Source organism: Scyliorhinus torazame, chromosome 6 (genome assembly GCF_047496885.1).
Source record: "Scyliorhinus torazame isolate Kashiwa2021f chromosome 6, sScyTor2.1, whole genome shotgun sequence".
In the NCBI taxonomy this organism is placed as follows: Eukaryota; Metazoa; Chordata; class Chondrichthyes; order Carcharhiniformes; family Scyliorhinidae; genus Scyliorhinus; species Scyliorhinus torazame.
The window spans coordinates 71,676,451-71,690,122 of NC_092712.1; positions in this window are offsets into that span (position 1 = coordinate 71,676,451).

The following is a 13,672-nucleotide window of genomic DNA, read 5'->3' on the forward strand; positions in this document are numbered from 1 at the left end:
TATGCTGATGTGGATATCATGACACTAGTCTTTCTAGATGGTAGTGGTCGTGGGTTTGGAAGACATTGCCTAAGGCTGTGGCATGGTAGCACAGTGGGTGGCACTGTTGCTTCACAGCGCCAGGGTCCCAGGTTCGATTCTTGGCTTGGGTCGCTGTCTGTGCAGAATCTGCACGTTCTCCCCGTGTCTGCGTGGGTTTTCTCCGGGTGCTCCGGTTTCCTCCCACAAGTCCTGAAAGACGTGCTGTTAGGTGAATTGGACATTCTGAATTCTCCCTCCATGTACCTGAACAGGCGCCGGAATGTGGTGACTAGGAGCTTTTCACAGTAACTTCATTGCAGCGTTAATGTAAGCCTACTTGTCACAATAATAAAGATTATTAAAAGAGCTTTGGTGAGTTGCTGCATTGCATCTTGTAGATGGTACACACGGCTGGTATTGTGTGTCTGTGGTGGAGGGAGCGAATGTTTGGAGATAGGGTGCCAATCAAGTGGGCTCCTTTGTCCCGGATAGTGTTGAGCTTCTTGAGTGTTGTTGGAGCTGCACTCATCCAGGCAAGTGGGGAGTATTCCATCAAATAGAAACATGCAGAAAAAATAGAAGCAGGAGGAGGCCATTCAGCCCATCGAGTCTGCTCCACATTCATTATAATCATGGCTGATCATCAAGTTCATAAACTGATCTCACCTTCCCCCCCCCATATCCCTTGATCCTTTTAGCCCCAGGAGCTGTATTTAATTCCTTTTTGAAACTGCACAACATTTTGGCCTCAACTACTTTCTGTGGTAGTGAATTCCACAGATTCACTACTCTCTGGGTGAAGAAATGTCTCCTCACCTCAGTCCTAAAAGGTTTACCCCTTATCCTCAAACTATGACCTCTAGTTCTGGACTCCGCCACCTTAAGGAACATTCTTTCTGAATCTATCCTGTCTAATCCTGTTAGAATTTTACAAATTTCTATGAGATCCCCTCTCACTCGTCTAAACTCCAACAAATATAATCCTAACCGATTTAGTCTCTCCTCGTGTGACTGTCCCGCCATCCCAGGAATCAGGCTGTTAAACCTTCACTGCACTTCCTCCACAGCAAGAACATCCAGCCTCAGATAAGGACACCAAAACTGCACACAATGCTCCCGGTGTGGCCTCACTTGTGACTTGTAGATGGTGGGCAGCTTTTGGGGAGCCAGGAGGTGAGTTGCTTGCTGAAGGATTCCTAGCCTCTCACCTGCTCTTCTACCCACAGTATTTATATGGCTAGTCCACTTCAGTTTCTGGTCAATAGGAACCCCCAGGATGTTGATCGTGGGGGATTCGGTGATGGCAATGCCATAGAGTGCTTCTTCAAAGTAAAGAAGCATTCAAGCATCTTGAGAGTGGCACCTCTCACAAAAGTGTCTCTCTTTTTCTCACTTCCTCCCAAGCTCATTCTCTCTCTTGGATTGAGTTGATTGAGAATCAGGAGTCTACATTCTCACACAAATAGGAAACTTGCCACAGCTACTGCCATCGACAGAGAATGCAACTTGCCTTTGTGAAGCTTTTACAGCCCTTTGCTTTTATTTTGTTTAACCAAAATAGCATTGAAAAGCCTTTAATTTGTTTTCTCAGGCATCTTTTAAGTAGACTGTATATTATGTAATATCCTGGCTAATGGAAAGCTTAAAATGCACTCCAATATGCCAACCATCAGAAGTGCTGCTTACGTGCAGTGTGAATAATTGTGTCCAGAATTTTACTATTAGCTGTGTGCTCTCAATCTGAAAGAATGGCCTTTACCACACTCTGGGGTAGAGTGAACTCACTGATGTAAATTGCTGAATTTAAGTCGACTAATCCAAATGTCCCACATACTGGGCAGCTAAGTCGCTCACCTCCTGACGCATCACCACCCCTTCCCCCAAAATAAGAGAAAATCCACTAGTTGAAGCATAACTACAGACTGAAAACTTCTATAAAACAAGACAATGCCACTCATCATCTTTTCACTTAGTTGGAATTAATTTGTTGATGTTGGGGCGATTTTATACACAATATGAGCACCAAATGGACAAGGCATCATGGTGCCCACCACATGATGTGCCCGTAAAGATATGGGGCTGGATTCTCTATTTCTGAGACAAAGAGTTGAAGCCAGCGCAGAATCCGTGGAGTTCCACAACAGCAAAACTGGTGCCACACCTGGACCAATTCCGCTACTGTTAAGGGACTAGCCCCGGCATCACATGGAACTCAGTGGATTCCAATGAGAAATGTTGCGGGATTCGCCGGTTTCGCTGACAAACTGCAGCCGCATATACACACTTCACTCCCCACACGCACCATCCCAGAAAACAAGATGGCAACAAGGAGAGCGGCACCACGCTTTACCGACACCGAGCTGGAGACCCTCCTGGAGGTGGAGGAGAGGCAGCCCACCCTGTACCCCGGCCCGGGAAGGAGGCTGCCAGCCACCGCCATTCGCGAGCCTGGGTGCAGGTGGCAGAGGCGGTGAGCACCATGGGTAACACCGCCCGGACCGGCCAGCAAGAAACTGCACAACCTGGTGGCACAGATGGCACTGTGGTTAGCAGTGCTGCCTCACAGAGCCAGAGAGCCGGGTTCAATTTCAGCTTTGGGTAACTGTGTGGAATTTGCACATAATAATAATAATCTTTGGGCAGCACAGTAGCGCAAGTGGATCGCACTGTGGCTTCACAGCGCCAGGGTCCCAGTTTCGATTCCCTGCTGGGTCACTGTCTGTGCGGAGTCTACACGTTCTCCCCGTGTCTGCGTGGGTTTCCTCCGGGTGCTCCGGTTTCCTCCCACAGTCCAAAGACGTGCAGGTTAGGTGGACTGGCCATGATAAATTGCCCTTAGTGACCAAAAAAAAAAGGTTAGATGGGGTTATTGGGTTACGGGGATAGTCTAGAAGTGAGGGCTTAAGTGGGTCGGTGCAGACTCGATGGGCCGAATGGCCTCCTTCTGCACTGCATGTTCTATGTTAACCTCCTCAAGGTGGCCAGGGTGAGTAGGCAGCTCCGTGCCCTAGCATCAACCCACGTCCCACACACCCGTAACCCTACCCCCTGCAACCCGGAGGATGGCCAAACCCTCAAACTGCACCACATGCTGGCACCCAGGGTGCCCTGGCCACTGAGGCCACCAGCTACCCACCCCCTGGGTTGCATGCATCGGACTGTCTAACAGTGGTTTTTCATCACCCCCCCCCCCCCCCCCCCCGCCCCCCCCAGAAGAAGGCCACTCACAACCGCCGGAAACCGAAGACTGCAGGGGTCCCCGGGACTTGCAGCCCGTCACCATGGCAGAATAGAGGGCTCTGGGCATGGTGGGTGGCCCGGAGGAAAAGGAGGTCGCCAGGGTGGAGTTCAGGCGCGGGCGAGGAATTGAGACCCTGCTGAGTTGCAGTTCTCCATGACACATGTGTCAGCACCACATACCCCCAGCCACTGCCACAGCTGGAGTCCCCCCCCCCCGTGAGCTGATTACCGACGCTGAGAGCAGCTCGGACGCCAGCCCTCCACACAAGAAGCAGGACACCCTGGAGCACAACTCGGAGGATGACAGTGATTTCCTGTCACAGCTGTCTCCATCACCCTCCACCAACCCAGAGACACTCACCTCAGTTGGGCACGTTAGTGAAGAGGCTCCTGGGACACCATCTGGTGCGCACCACACAGTTGATCCGGTACAGCAGGTGGAGGTAGGAACACCCGAGGGGGCGGACGGTCGGAGGGCAGGCTAACCCCAGGAACTAGCTGTTGTCCAGACGGGTTTCAGGCTTCTGGAATGGACAGTCCCATCGATTGTGGAGATGCAGCCACACAACCAGGGGCTAAATGAGGGGCAGACGGCAAGCATCCAGTACCTGCAGGTGCAGTTGGAGGAATCCAACTGCATGCAGCAGCAGGAGATGGTGCCAACCATGCATGCTACCCAGGCCAACACCGCATGAGTGGCGTCCACAATGGAGGAATTGGGGCAAGGGTTTTAGCTATGGATCAGCATGTCCTCTGTGGCACACTCCGCTGCTGCATGCCCTGGCGCATGTCTCTGATGCCAGCGGTACCATTGGCTGGCACTGCCCTTGCCAGCGGTACGCTCCGCCCAATGCCCCGTAGTGGCCGTTGCCCTTGCGTGGGCCACCGGTTGGGTGGTCACACATGGTGGGGACCGATCGGAATGAGAGAGATGACAGTGGCCACCTTGGATAGTCCATGAACAAAGGGAAATCCAAGCATGCAGGTGTATATCCACGAGGTAAGCCATGGCTGACCTCTCTGGAGAGGAGGGACAGAAACCCCCCATCAGAATAGTTACTTGGAATGTGAGGGGACTCAACGGACCAGGGACAAGATCCTGAGTCTTTGCCCATCTAAAAAGCCTGAGGATCAATGTTATCTTTCTACTGGAGACGGACGTACAAGAGAAGGATCGACTGAGGGTAAGGAAACGCTGAGTGGGACAGACAAATTAGGCTTTGACACAAGGGTGAGGAGGGGGGGCCATATTGTTCAACAAAGGAGTAGCAATTATAGCGATGAACACGGTGACGGACCCAGGGGTCTATACCTAATGGTTAGCGGGGACCCTGGAAGTGGCCATCATGATATTTGCAAATATATATGCCCCAAACTGTGAAGATTCCGAGTTCATTAAACTCCAGAAATCCCTAACCTAGACTCCCACCAACTCATCATGGGGGAGAGTGGAGACTTTGACTGTGTGCAGACCTTAAAGCAGACAAATCCAGCCCCGAAAGAAAGCCAAATCAGGAATGGCAGGAGAGTTAATCACTGTCATGGAGAAGGTGGGGGTGGGGAGTTGTTGCTAACTTTTGGTTAGTTCTTAATTTGGCTCTATTTAATCATGTTTGCTCAAGAGTCGCCAGGTATCTTTCAACACCGCCACAAGGTTCAGAACCGAATACTGATCAATGACTCGATACACCAGTTCGTAAGTTCAAAAGCAATGCTCATTTATTTACACACACGGTCAAATATACTCATGCATAAAACTCTACAAACTAAACTACCACTATTAATAAAGCCTATACTTAGCTTCGGGGGCACACTCAGTCAGAGGAACAATGGCTGTTGCTCGGTTCTGAGGCTGCTGGGTTGAGCTGTTTACAGGGTAGCAACTAGGAGCGTCTATCTCGTAGCGTGCGTTGACTTGGGACTTACTTGGTCTGATGCAGCTGCTAGGCAGGTCTCTCTCTTCAGTGAGAGCCAAAGCCAAAGGAGGAGGATTCTCCCTTGGGTGATACCTTTTATACTCAAAAGGGCTTTGCGCTCTTTTGGGTGGGCCTTGAACTTGGCCTCAACTAATTGGGTCTTTTTCAATCAGTTGTATCGATTTTCCTCCAATAGAGGGGTGGTTCCCTGATCGCTGGGCGTGTCCTGGTGACTGTCAGTCTGCTTTGTCTTAGCTTCTTCTGGCGCCGGGGAGTCTGCCTTAACATTGTGTATCTAAATGTTTCCCTTTTGTCCCCGGAGATGTCTGTTGATCATTTGGTAGTTTCTGTCCTGTCTGAGAGTTTAAGGTTCTAATCAACAGACAGAGCTTGCACCTGCTTGTTTCTTAGCATTGTCCAATTTTCCCTGCATTCTTTGCGGGTGTCCATTTTGTAATCGGGACGTGGCCATCCCAGATGGCTACAGGGTGGACCCATGGTGGTTCAATCACCCAAAGGAGAAGGACTATTCCTTCTCCTCCCATGTCCACAAAGCCTACTCACGCATAGATATCTTTATAGTGTGTAAGACGGTGCTTCTAGGGGCGGTGGGGGCGGCATAAAAGGTCAAAGTAAAGTCGCCATAGTCCTAGATGACCATCAGCTGCTTTCAACTTTGATGGGGAGATTACTGGTGGTGGTTTAACCTGAGGATCACCACCCCTCAGGCGAGGGGCAGGGTTGAGAAGGCGGGGCCTTCATGAATAACCTCAACCGATACGGAAATTGGACCACGCTGCTAGCCTTGTTCTTCATCACAAACCAGCTGTCCAGCCCACGAAGCTAAACCAAACCCCTGGGGGTGGAATATTCCGCAATAGTACTCTCGGACACAGCCCTCCTCGCCGACAAAATGTCACAAGCCATCGACGGGTATGTAAACTACAACCAAAATGCAAAGTTCTCACCCTCCATTTTCTGGGAGGCACTGAAGGGGGTGATCAGGAGGGAAATGATTGCATATAGGACGCTTTGAGACAGGAAGGAAAGGGTGGCTAGGCAATGGCTGATCGGCTCCATATTGGAAATGGATCGTAGGTACTCCACGGCCCAACCGTGGAGTTGCAAGCCGGCTCTTTGAGGGGATAGAAGATGTGTGTGAACGTTGTGGGGGAGGCTCCGCAAACCACGTTCATATGTTTTGGTCCTGTCCAAAGCTGGAGGATTACTGGAAGGAGGTGTTTAGGGTAATCTCTAAAGTGGTGCGCGTGAAACTGGACCCGGGCCCTCGGGAGGCCATATTCGGGGTATCGGACCAGCCGGAGTTAGAAACGGGCACGGAGGCAGATGTTAACATAAATGTTAAATGTTAAATTTGATCGCCCGTAGGCGGATTCTGTTAGGGTGGAGATCAACCTCTCCACCCTGTGCCTGGCATGGCGGGGGGGACTTGCTGGAATTCTTAATGCTTGAAAAGGTCAAATTTGAACTGAGGGGAAGGATGGAGGGGTTCTACAATTCATGGCGTTATTCATTTTGCACTTTCGAGAATTGGATCACATCGAATATTAGGGGAGTTGGGGGCTGGGATGGTTGGGGGAGGGGGACTGTGTGTGTTGATGGTGACTATGGGTGATTCCTGATTCCTTTTTGTTATTTGTTTATGTTAACATGCGGGCCAATGTCTGGGGTTTGGTGGGAGGATGGGATTGTTGTTATTGATATGGGGATTGACATTATATTCGTTACTGAATATTGTTTATTGGTGGGTGTACATTTGGGAGAAAATTTGAAAAAGGAGAATAAAACATTTTTTTTTTAAACGTGGAGCTGCTGGTGGAGAGGAAAAACCTACAGACGAAATTTGACCTGTTCTCCACTAAGAAAGCAGCAAACCATCTATGCCAGACATGGGGGCCTTCTATGAGCACAGAGAGAAGGCCAGCTGCCTACTGGCACAATGGGTGAGAAAGCAGGCTGCGCAAGAGATATAGCACATGTTAGGGACAGGAATGGTAGGGTGTTCTCAGCTCTAGACAAGAGGTTTGCACCTGCACTGGCCCAGCACCTGCGGGAGATGTTCAATGACGTGCTGTTGAGGAGGGATTCTGCCGCCCACGCTGGCATAGGCCTCGATCTAACTAATCCCAAAAAAGGCAGGGACCTGACGGAATGCGGGTGATTCAGACCTATCGCACTCCTGTACACCAAAGTCCTGGCGATAGCTCTGCCGATGCAACTGGGAGTGGAGGAGGAGAGCTGGGGACATTGGCGTTCAAACTGGCCCAAAACAAGTTCAGGTAACTGGAGATCTAGATAGCTCACGACTGGGCGTGTTTGCATCTGTGGAACCTGTCCAGCCTGGTGGAGGATGTGAAGAGGGACCTCTGTAGATGGGACTCCCTCCACTCTCCCTGGTGGGAAGAGTGCAGATGATAAAAATGAACATGCTGCCAAGGTTCCTCTTCTTATTCATATTCAGATCGTTCCCGAACTTCGTCCCCAAATCCTTCTTCACCGGGGTGGATAAACTGATCATGACATCATAAACTGATGCAGGCAGCATAAATAAAGACCCCGCCCACCCGGGTTATTCTCTCTCACAACCTCTTCCATCTGGCAGGAGATACAAAAGTTTGGGAACATGGTCTAACAGGTTCAAAAGCAGCTTCTTCCCCGCTGTTACCAGACTCCTAAACGACCCTCCTATGGACTGAACTGAACTCTTTACACATCTTCTCTGCTGAGTATGCTTCACCTGATGCCAGTGTCTATGTATTTACATTGTGTACTTATGTATGTCCTGTTTTTTCATGTATGGTACGATGTGTCTGGACTGTACACAGAATAATACTTTTCACTGTACCTCGGTACACGTGGCAATAAATTTAATCAATCAATCATTAAACTTTCAAGTGAAATCATTTAGAACAGGTTTTTATAAACAGGCACATAGGGCCTGCACAGACACAATAGGTCGAAGGGCCTCTATCTACCACAGAATCCCTACAGTGCAGAAGGATGCTAGTCGGCCCATCAAGTCTGTACTGACCCTCTGAAGGAGCACCCTACCCAGATCCACTCCCCCGCCCTATCCCTGTAATCTGCACATCTCTGGACACAAAGGGGTAATTTTAGCATCGCCAACCCACCGAGTCTGCAAATCTTTGGACTGGTTTCTTTGGACTCATTTCTGTACTTTAAAACTCTTTGACTCGAACATGAGCATCATACAGATGATCTCTGTTTTAATGTTGTAATGATAGTTTCTTTTGTTTCTTTCTTTTTGTATTCATTCCCTGGATAGGATTCTCTGTTTGGGAGACCAAGTTGACGCCAGGACTGAATTGCGTGTGGTTCGCGTTCCCGTTGGGGGCGCTATTTCTGGAGCAATTCAGGACATGCTAATGAGCCAACACTCTGCCCACGTGAACCTGGAGCAATTCTCATTTCCACCGTCATCTGATTCGCTGGGGCTGGAATTGGTGCTGGAGACCTTGACCAACCGGGGCTGCTTACAAGCACCCCACTCCCCACACACTCTCATTCCAGCCAAGAAGGTGGCAGGACGAAGACCCCCCCCCCCCACCCCCCCCCCCCCACACCCCCCACCGGTCCTGGACCGGTATCTTGAAAGGATGCTGGATGCAGTGGCAGGAGATGGGCCACCCTCTACCCCAGAATGGGCAGGAGCCTCCAGCCCACTGTTGTTGTTTTTTTAGAACACATTTTATTAAGACATTTATAATTTTAACAATTTTACCCATCAGGTATCAACAGTAACAAAACAAAATAACCAACACACCCAGCTAGTAACAAACCCCAGCCAACATGGCTTACACAAACGCGACCATCTTTCCCCTTTCCACTGGTTTTCTGACCTTACTCAACCCCCCAATGCCTCCCTTCCCCACCCCGCCCCCCCCCCCACCCCCCCCCCACCCCCCCCCGCCCCATCCTGCTGACAGCCTCATTTTTAGCCAAGTCGATGAACGGCTGCCAACTCCAGGTCAACCCCTGCAACAATCCCCTCAAGGCGAATTTGATTTTCTCGAATCTGAGAAACCCCACGATGCCGCTAACCCACACCCCCGATTTCAGGGGTCTGAGTCCCTCCAGCCTAGTAGGATCCATCTCTGGGCCACTAGGGAGGCAAAGGCCAGAACATCAGCCTCTCTCAACTCCTGGGCTCCCGGATCTTCCGACACACCATAGATCACAATCTCTGGACTCGGAACCACCGTCACTTTTAGTACTTCTTTTTTTTTAATATATTTTATTCAAATTTTTTTCGGTCAAACAAGAACAATACAGGATTTTCCCCTTTTTACAACTTTAAAACAATATAAATAATAATGACCGTTTTTTTTTAAACAAATAAATAATATATTAACTAAACGGCAACTGCCAACAACAAAATAATAACTCTCCAATACAATAAAGTCCCACACGCCAGTATAAATAACTAATATATAAACAACTATATGAAACCCCTGAGGGCCCGTGTGGGCCCTCCCCCTCCCCCCTCCTCCCCCTCCCCCTCCCCCTCCTCCCCCTCCCCCCTCCCCCTCCCCTCCCCCTCCCCCCTCCCGCCCCCTCTCCCCCCCCCCTCCCCCCCCTCCCCCCCTCCCCCCCCCCTCCTCCCCTCCCCCCCGGGTTGCTGCTGCTACCTTCTCCATTTCCCTTATCGTTCTGCGAGGTAGTCAAGGAACGGTTGCCACCGCCTGGTGAACCCTTGAGCCGAACCTCTTAGTGCGTACTTTATCCGCTCCAATTTTATAAACCCTGCCATGTCGTTTATCCAGGCCTCCACGCCCGGGGGTTTAGCTTCTTTCCACATAAGTAGAATCCTTCGCCGGGCTACTAGGGACGCAAAGGCCATAACATCGGCCTCTCTCGCCTCCTGCACTCCCGGCTCATCTGCAACCCCAAATATAGCCAACCCCCAGCCTGGTTCGACCCGGACCCCCACCACCTTTGAAATCACTTTTGCCACACCCACCCAGAACCCATGCAATACCGGACATGACCAAAACATGTGGGTGTGGTTCGCCGGGCTTCCGGCGCATCTCCCGCATCTATCCTCCACTCCAAAAAATCTATTCAGCCTTGCTCCCGTCATATGCGCCCTGTGTAGAACCTTGAATTGTATCAGGCTGAGCCTGGCACACGAGGACGAAGAGTTTACCCTACTTAGGGCATCTGCCCACAGCCCCTCCTCTATCTCTTCCCCCAGCACCTCCTCCCATTTTCCCTTCAGCTCCTCCACCATCGTCTCCCCCTCGTCTCTCATTTCCCTATATATATCTGACACCCTGCCATCACCCACCCATGCCCCCGAAATCTGTCCTGGATCTCTTGCGCCGGGAGCTGCGGAAATTCCCTCACCTGTTGCCTCACAAATGCCCTCACTTGCATATAGCGAAATGCATTCCCAGGTGGCAGCCCATATTTTTCTGTCAGTGCTCCCAGACTCGCGAACGTCCCGTCTAAGAACAAGTCCTTCAATTTCGCAATTCCTGCTCGCTGCCAAGATTTAAATCCCCCATCTATCCTTCCCGGGACGAACCTATGATTGTTCCTTATCGGGGACCCCACTGAGGCACCCGTCACTCCCTTATGTCGTCTCCACTGCCCCCAAGTTTTCAGTGTTGCCACACCACTGGACTTGTGGTGTACTTTTTCGGGGAGAACGGTAAAGGCGCCGTCGCTAATGCTTGCAGGCAGGTTCCCCTACAGGACGCCATCTCTAGTCTTTTCCACGCCGCTCCCTCCCCTTCCCCCATCCACTTGCATACCATTGATATATTGGCGGCCCAATAATAGTCACTTAAGCTCGGCAGTGCCAGTCCCCCCCATCCCTGCTACGCTGCAGAAACCCCCTCTTCACTCTTGGGGTTTTCCCAGCCCACACAAAGCTCATAACGTTCTTATCCACTTTTTTGAAAAAAGCCTTGGTAATCATCACAGGGAGGCACTGGAACACAAAAAGAAATCGTGGAAGGACCACCATTTTGACCACCTGCACCCTGCCCGCCAGTGACAGGGGCACCATGTCCCATCTCCTAAAATCCTCTTCCACCTGCTCCACCAATCTTCCTAAATTAAGCTTATGCAAGGTTCCCCAGTTCCTGGCTATCTGGATCCCTAGGTACCGAAAATCCCTTGTTACTCTCCTCAGCGGCAAATCATCTATTCCCCTGCTCTGTTCCCCAGGGTGCACCACAAACAGCTCACTCTTCTCCATATTCAGTTTATATCCCGAAAATTCCCCAAACTCCCTGAGTGTCTGCATTATCTCGGGCATCCCCTCCACTGGGTCCGCGACATACAACAACAAATCATCCGCGTATAATGACACCTGGTGCTCTTCTCCTCCCCTAAGTACTCCCCTCCACTTCCTAGAGCCCCTCAGCGCTATGGCCAGTGGCTCAATTGCCAACGCAAACAGTATCGGGACAGGGGACACCCCTGTCTTGTCCCTCTATATAGACGGAAGTAGTCAGATCTCTGCCTGTTTGTGATCACACTTGCCACCAGGACCCTATATAAAAGCTGAACCCACCCAATAAACCCCTCTCCAAAGCCAAATCTCCTCAACACTTCCCACAGGTAATCCCACTCCACTCTATCAAATGCTTTCTCAGCGTCCATCGCCACCACTATCTCCTCCTCTCCCTCCGGCGGGGACATCATCATCACACCTAGCAGCCTCCGTATATTAGTGTTCAACTGTCTCCCCTTAACAAACCCAGTTTGATCCTCGTGAACCGCCCCTGGAACATAATCCTCGATCCTCGTCGCCATCACCTTGGCCAAGAACTTGGCATCTACATTCAGAAGGGAGATAGGCCTGTAAGACCCGCACTGCAGCGGGTCTTTGTCCCTCTTCAGGAGCAACGATATCGTCGCCTCCGACATCGTCGGGGGCAATGTCCCCCTTTCCCTGGCCTCGCTAAAGGTTCTCGTCAGAAGCGGGGCTAGTAGGTCCATGTATTTCCTATAAAATTCCACCGGGAACCCATCCGGTCCTGGGGCCTTCCCTGCCTGCATGCTCCCAATCCCTTTTACCACCTCCTCCACCTCAATCCGTGCTCCCAATCCTGTCCTCTCCTGCTCCTCCACCTTCGGGAATTCCAGCTGATCCAGGAAGTGCATCATTCCCTCCTTCCCTTCCGGGGGTTGAGCATTATACAGCCTCTCATAAAATGCCTTAAACACCCCGTTCACCCTCTCTGCTCCCCGCTCCATCTCACCCTCCTCGTCCCTCACCCCACCTATCTCCCTCGCCCCCCCTCTCTTCCTCAATTGTTGGGCCAGTAACCGGCTCGCCTTCTCTCCGTACTCATACTGTACTCCCTGTGCCTTCCTCCGTTGTGCCTCTGCCCTGCCCGTGGTCAGCAAGTCAAATTCCGTATGCAACCTTCGTCTTTCCCTGTACAGTCCCTCATCCGGAGCCTCTGCATACTGCCTATCCACCCTCAAAATTTCTCTCAACAATCGCTCCCTCTCTTTACTCTCTTGTTTCCCCTTATGGGCCTTTATGGAAATCAGTTCCCCTCTGACCACCGCCTTCAGTGCCTCCCAGACCACTCCCACCTGAACCTCTCCATCATCGTTAATCTCCAGGTACCTTTCGATACATCCCCTCACCCTTACACACACACCCTCATCCGCCAACAGTCCCATATCTAATCTCCAGAGTGGGTGCCGTTCCTTTTCCTCCCCTACTACCAGATCTACCCAATGTGGGGCATGGTCCGAGATGGCTATGGACAAAGAAGTCTATCCGAGAATATACCTTGTGGACATGGGAGAAGAAGGAAAACTCCCTACTCCTGGGCCTAGTGAATCTCCAGGGGTCTACTCCTCCCATCTGCTCCATGAAGTCCTTAAGCACCTTGGCCGCTCCCGGCCTCCTCCCGGTCCTAGACCTGGACCGGTCCAGCCCTGGGTCCAGCACCGTGTTGAAATCTCCCCCCATTACCAACTTTCCCGCCTCCAGGTCCGGGATACGCCCCAGCATACGCTTCATGAAGTTTGCATCATCCCAGTTCGGGGCATATACGTTCACCAGAACCACCGCTTCCCCTTGTAATCTGCCACTCACCATCACGTATCTACCCCCACTGTCCGCTACTATGGTCCTCGCCTCAAACTACCCGTTTCCCCACTAATATAGCCACCCCTCTATTTTTCGCTCCAAGCCCGAATGAAATACCTGTCCCACCCATCCTTTACGTAATCTGACCTGATCCGCCAGTTTCAGATGCGTCTCCTGTAGCATGACCACATCTGCCTTTAATTTCTTTAGGTACGTGAGTACCCTTGCCCTCTTAATCGGCCCATTCAGCCCTCTCACATTCCACGTGATCAACCGGGTCGGGGGGCTCTTTACCCCCACCCCCCCATGTCGACTAGCCATCCCCTTTTTTAGACCAGCTCCTCACCCGGTTCCCACGCTCCCGTTTGTCCCCTCCGACGGTGTCCTCCCA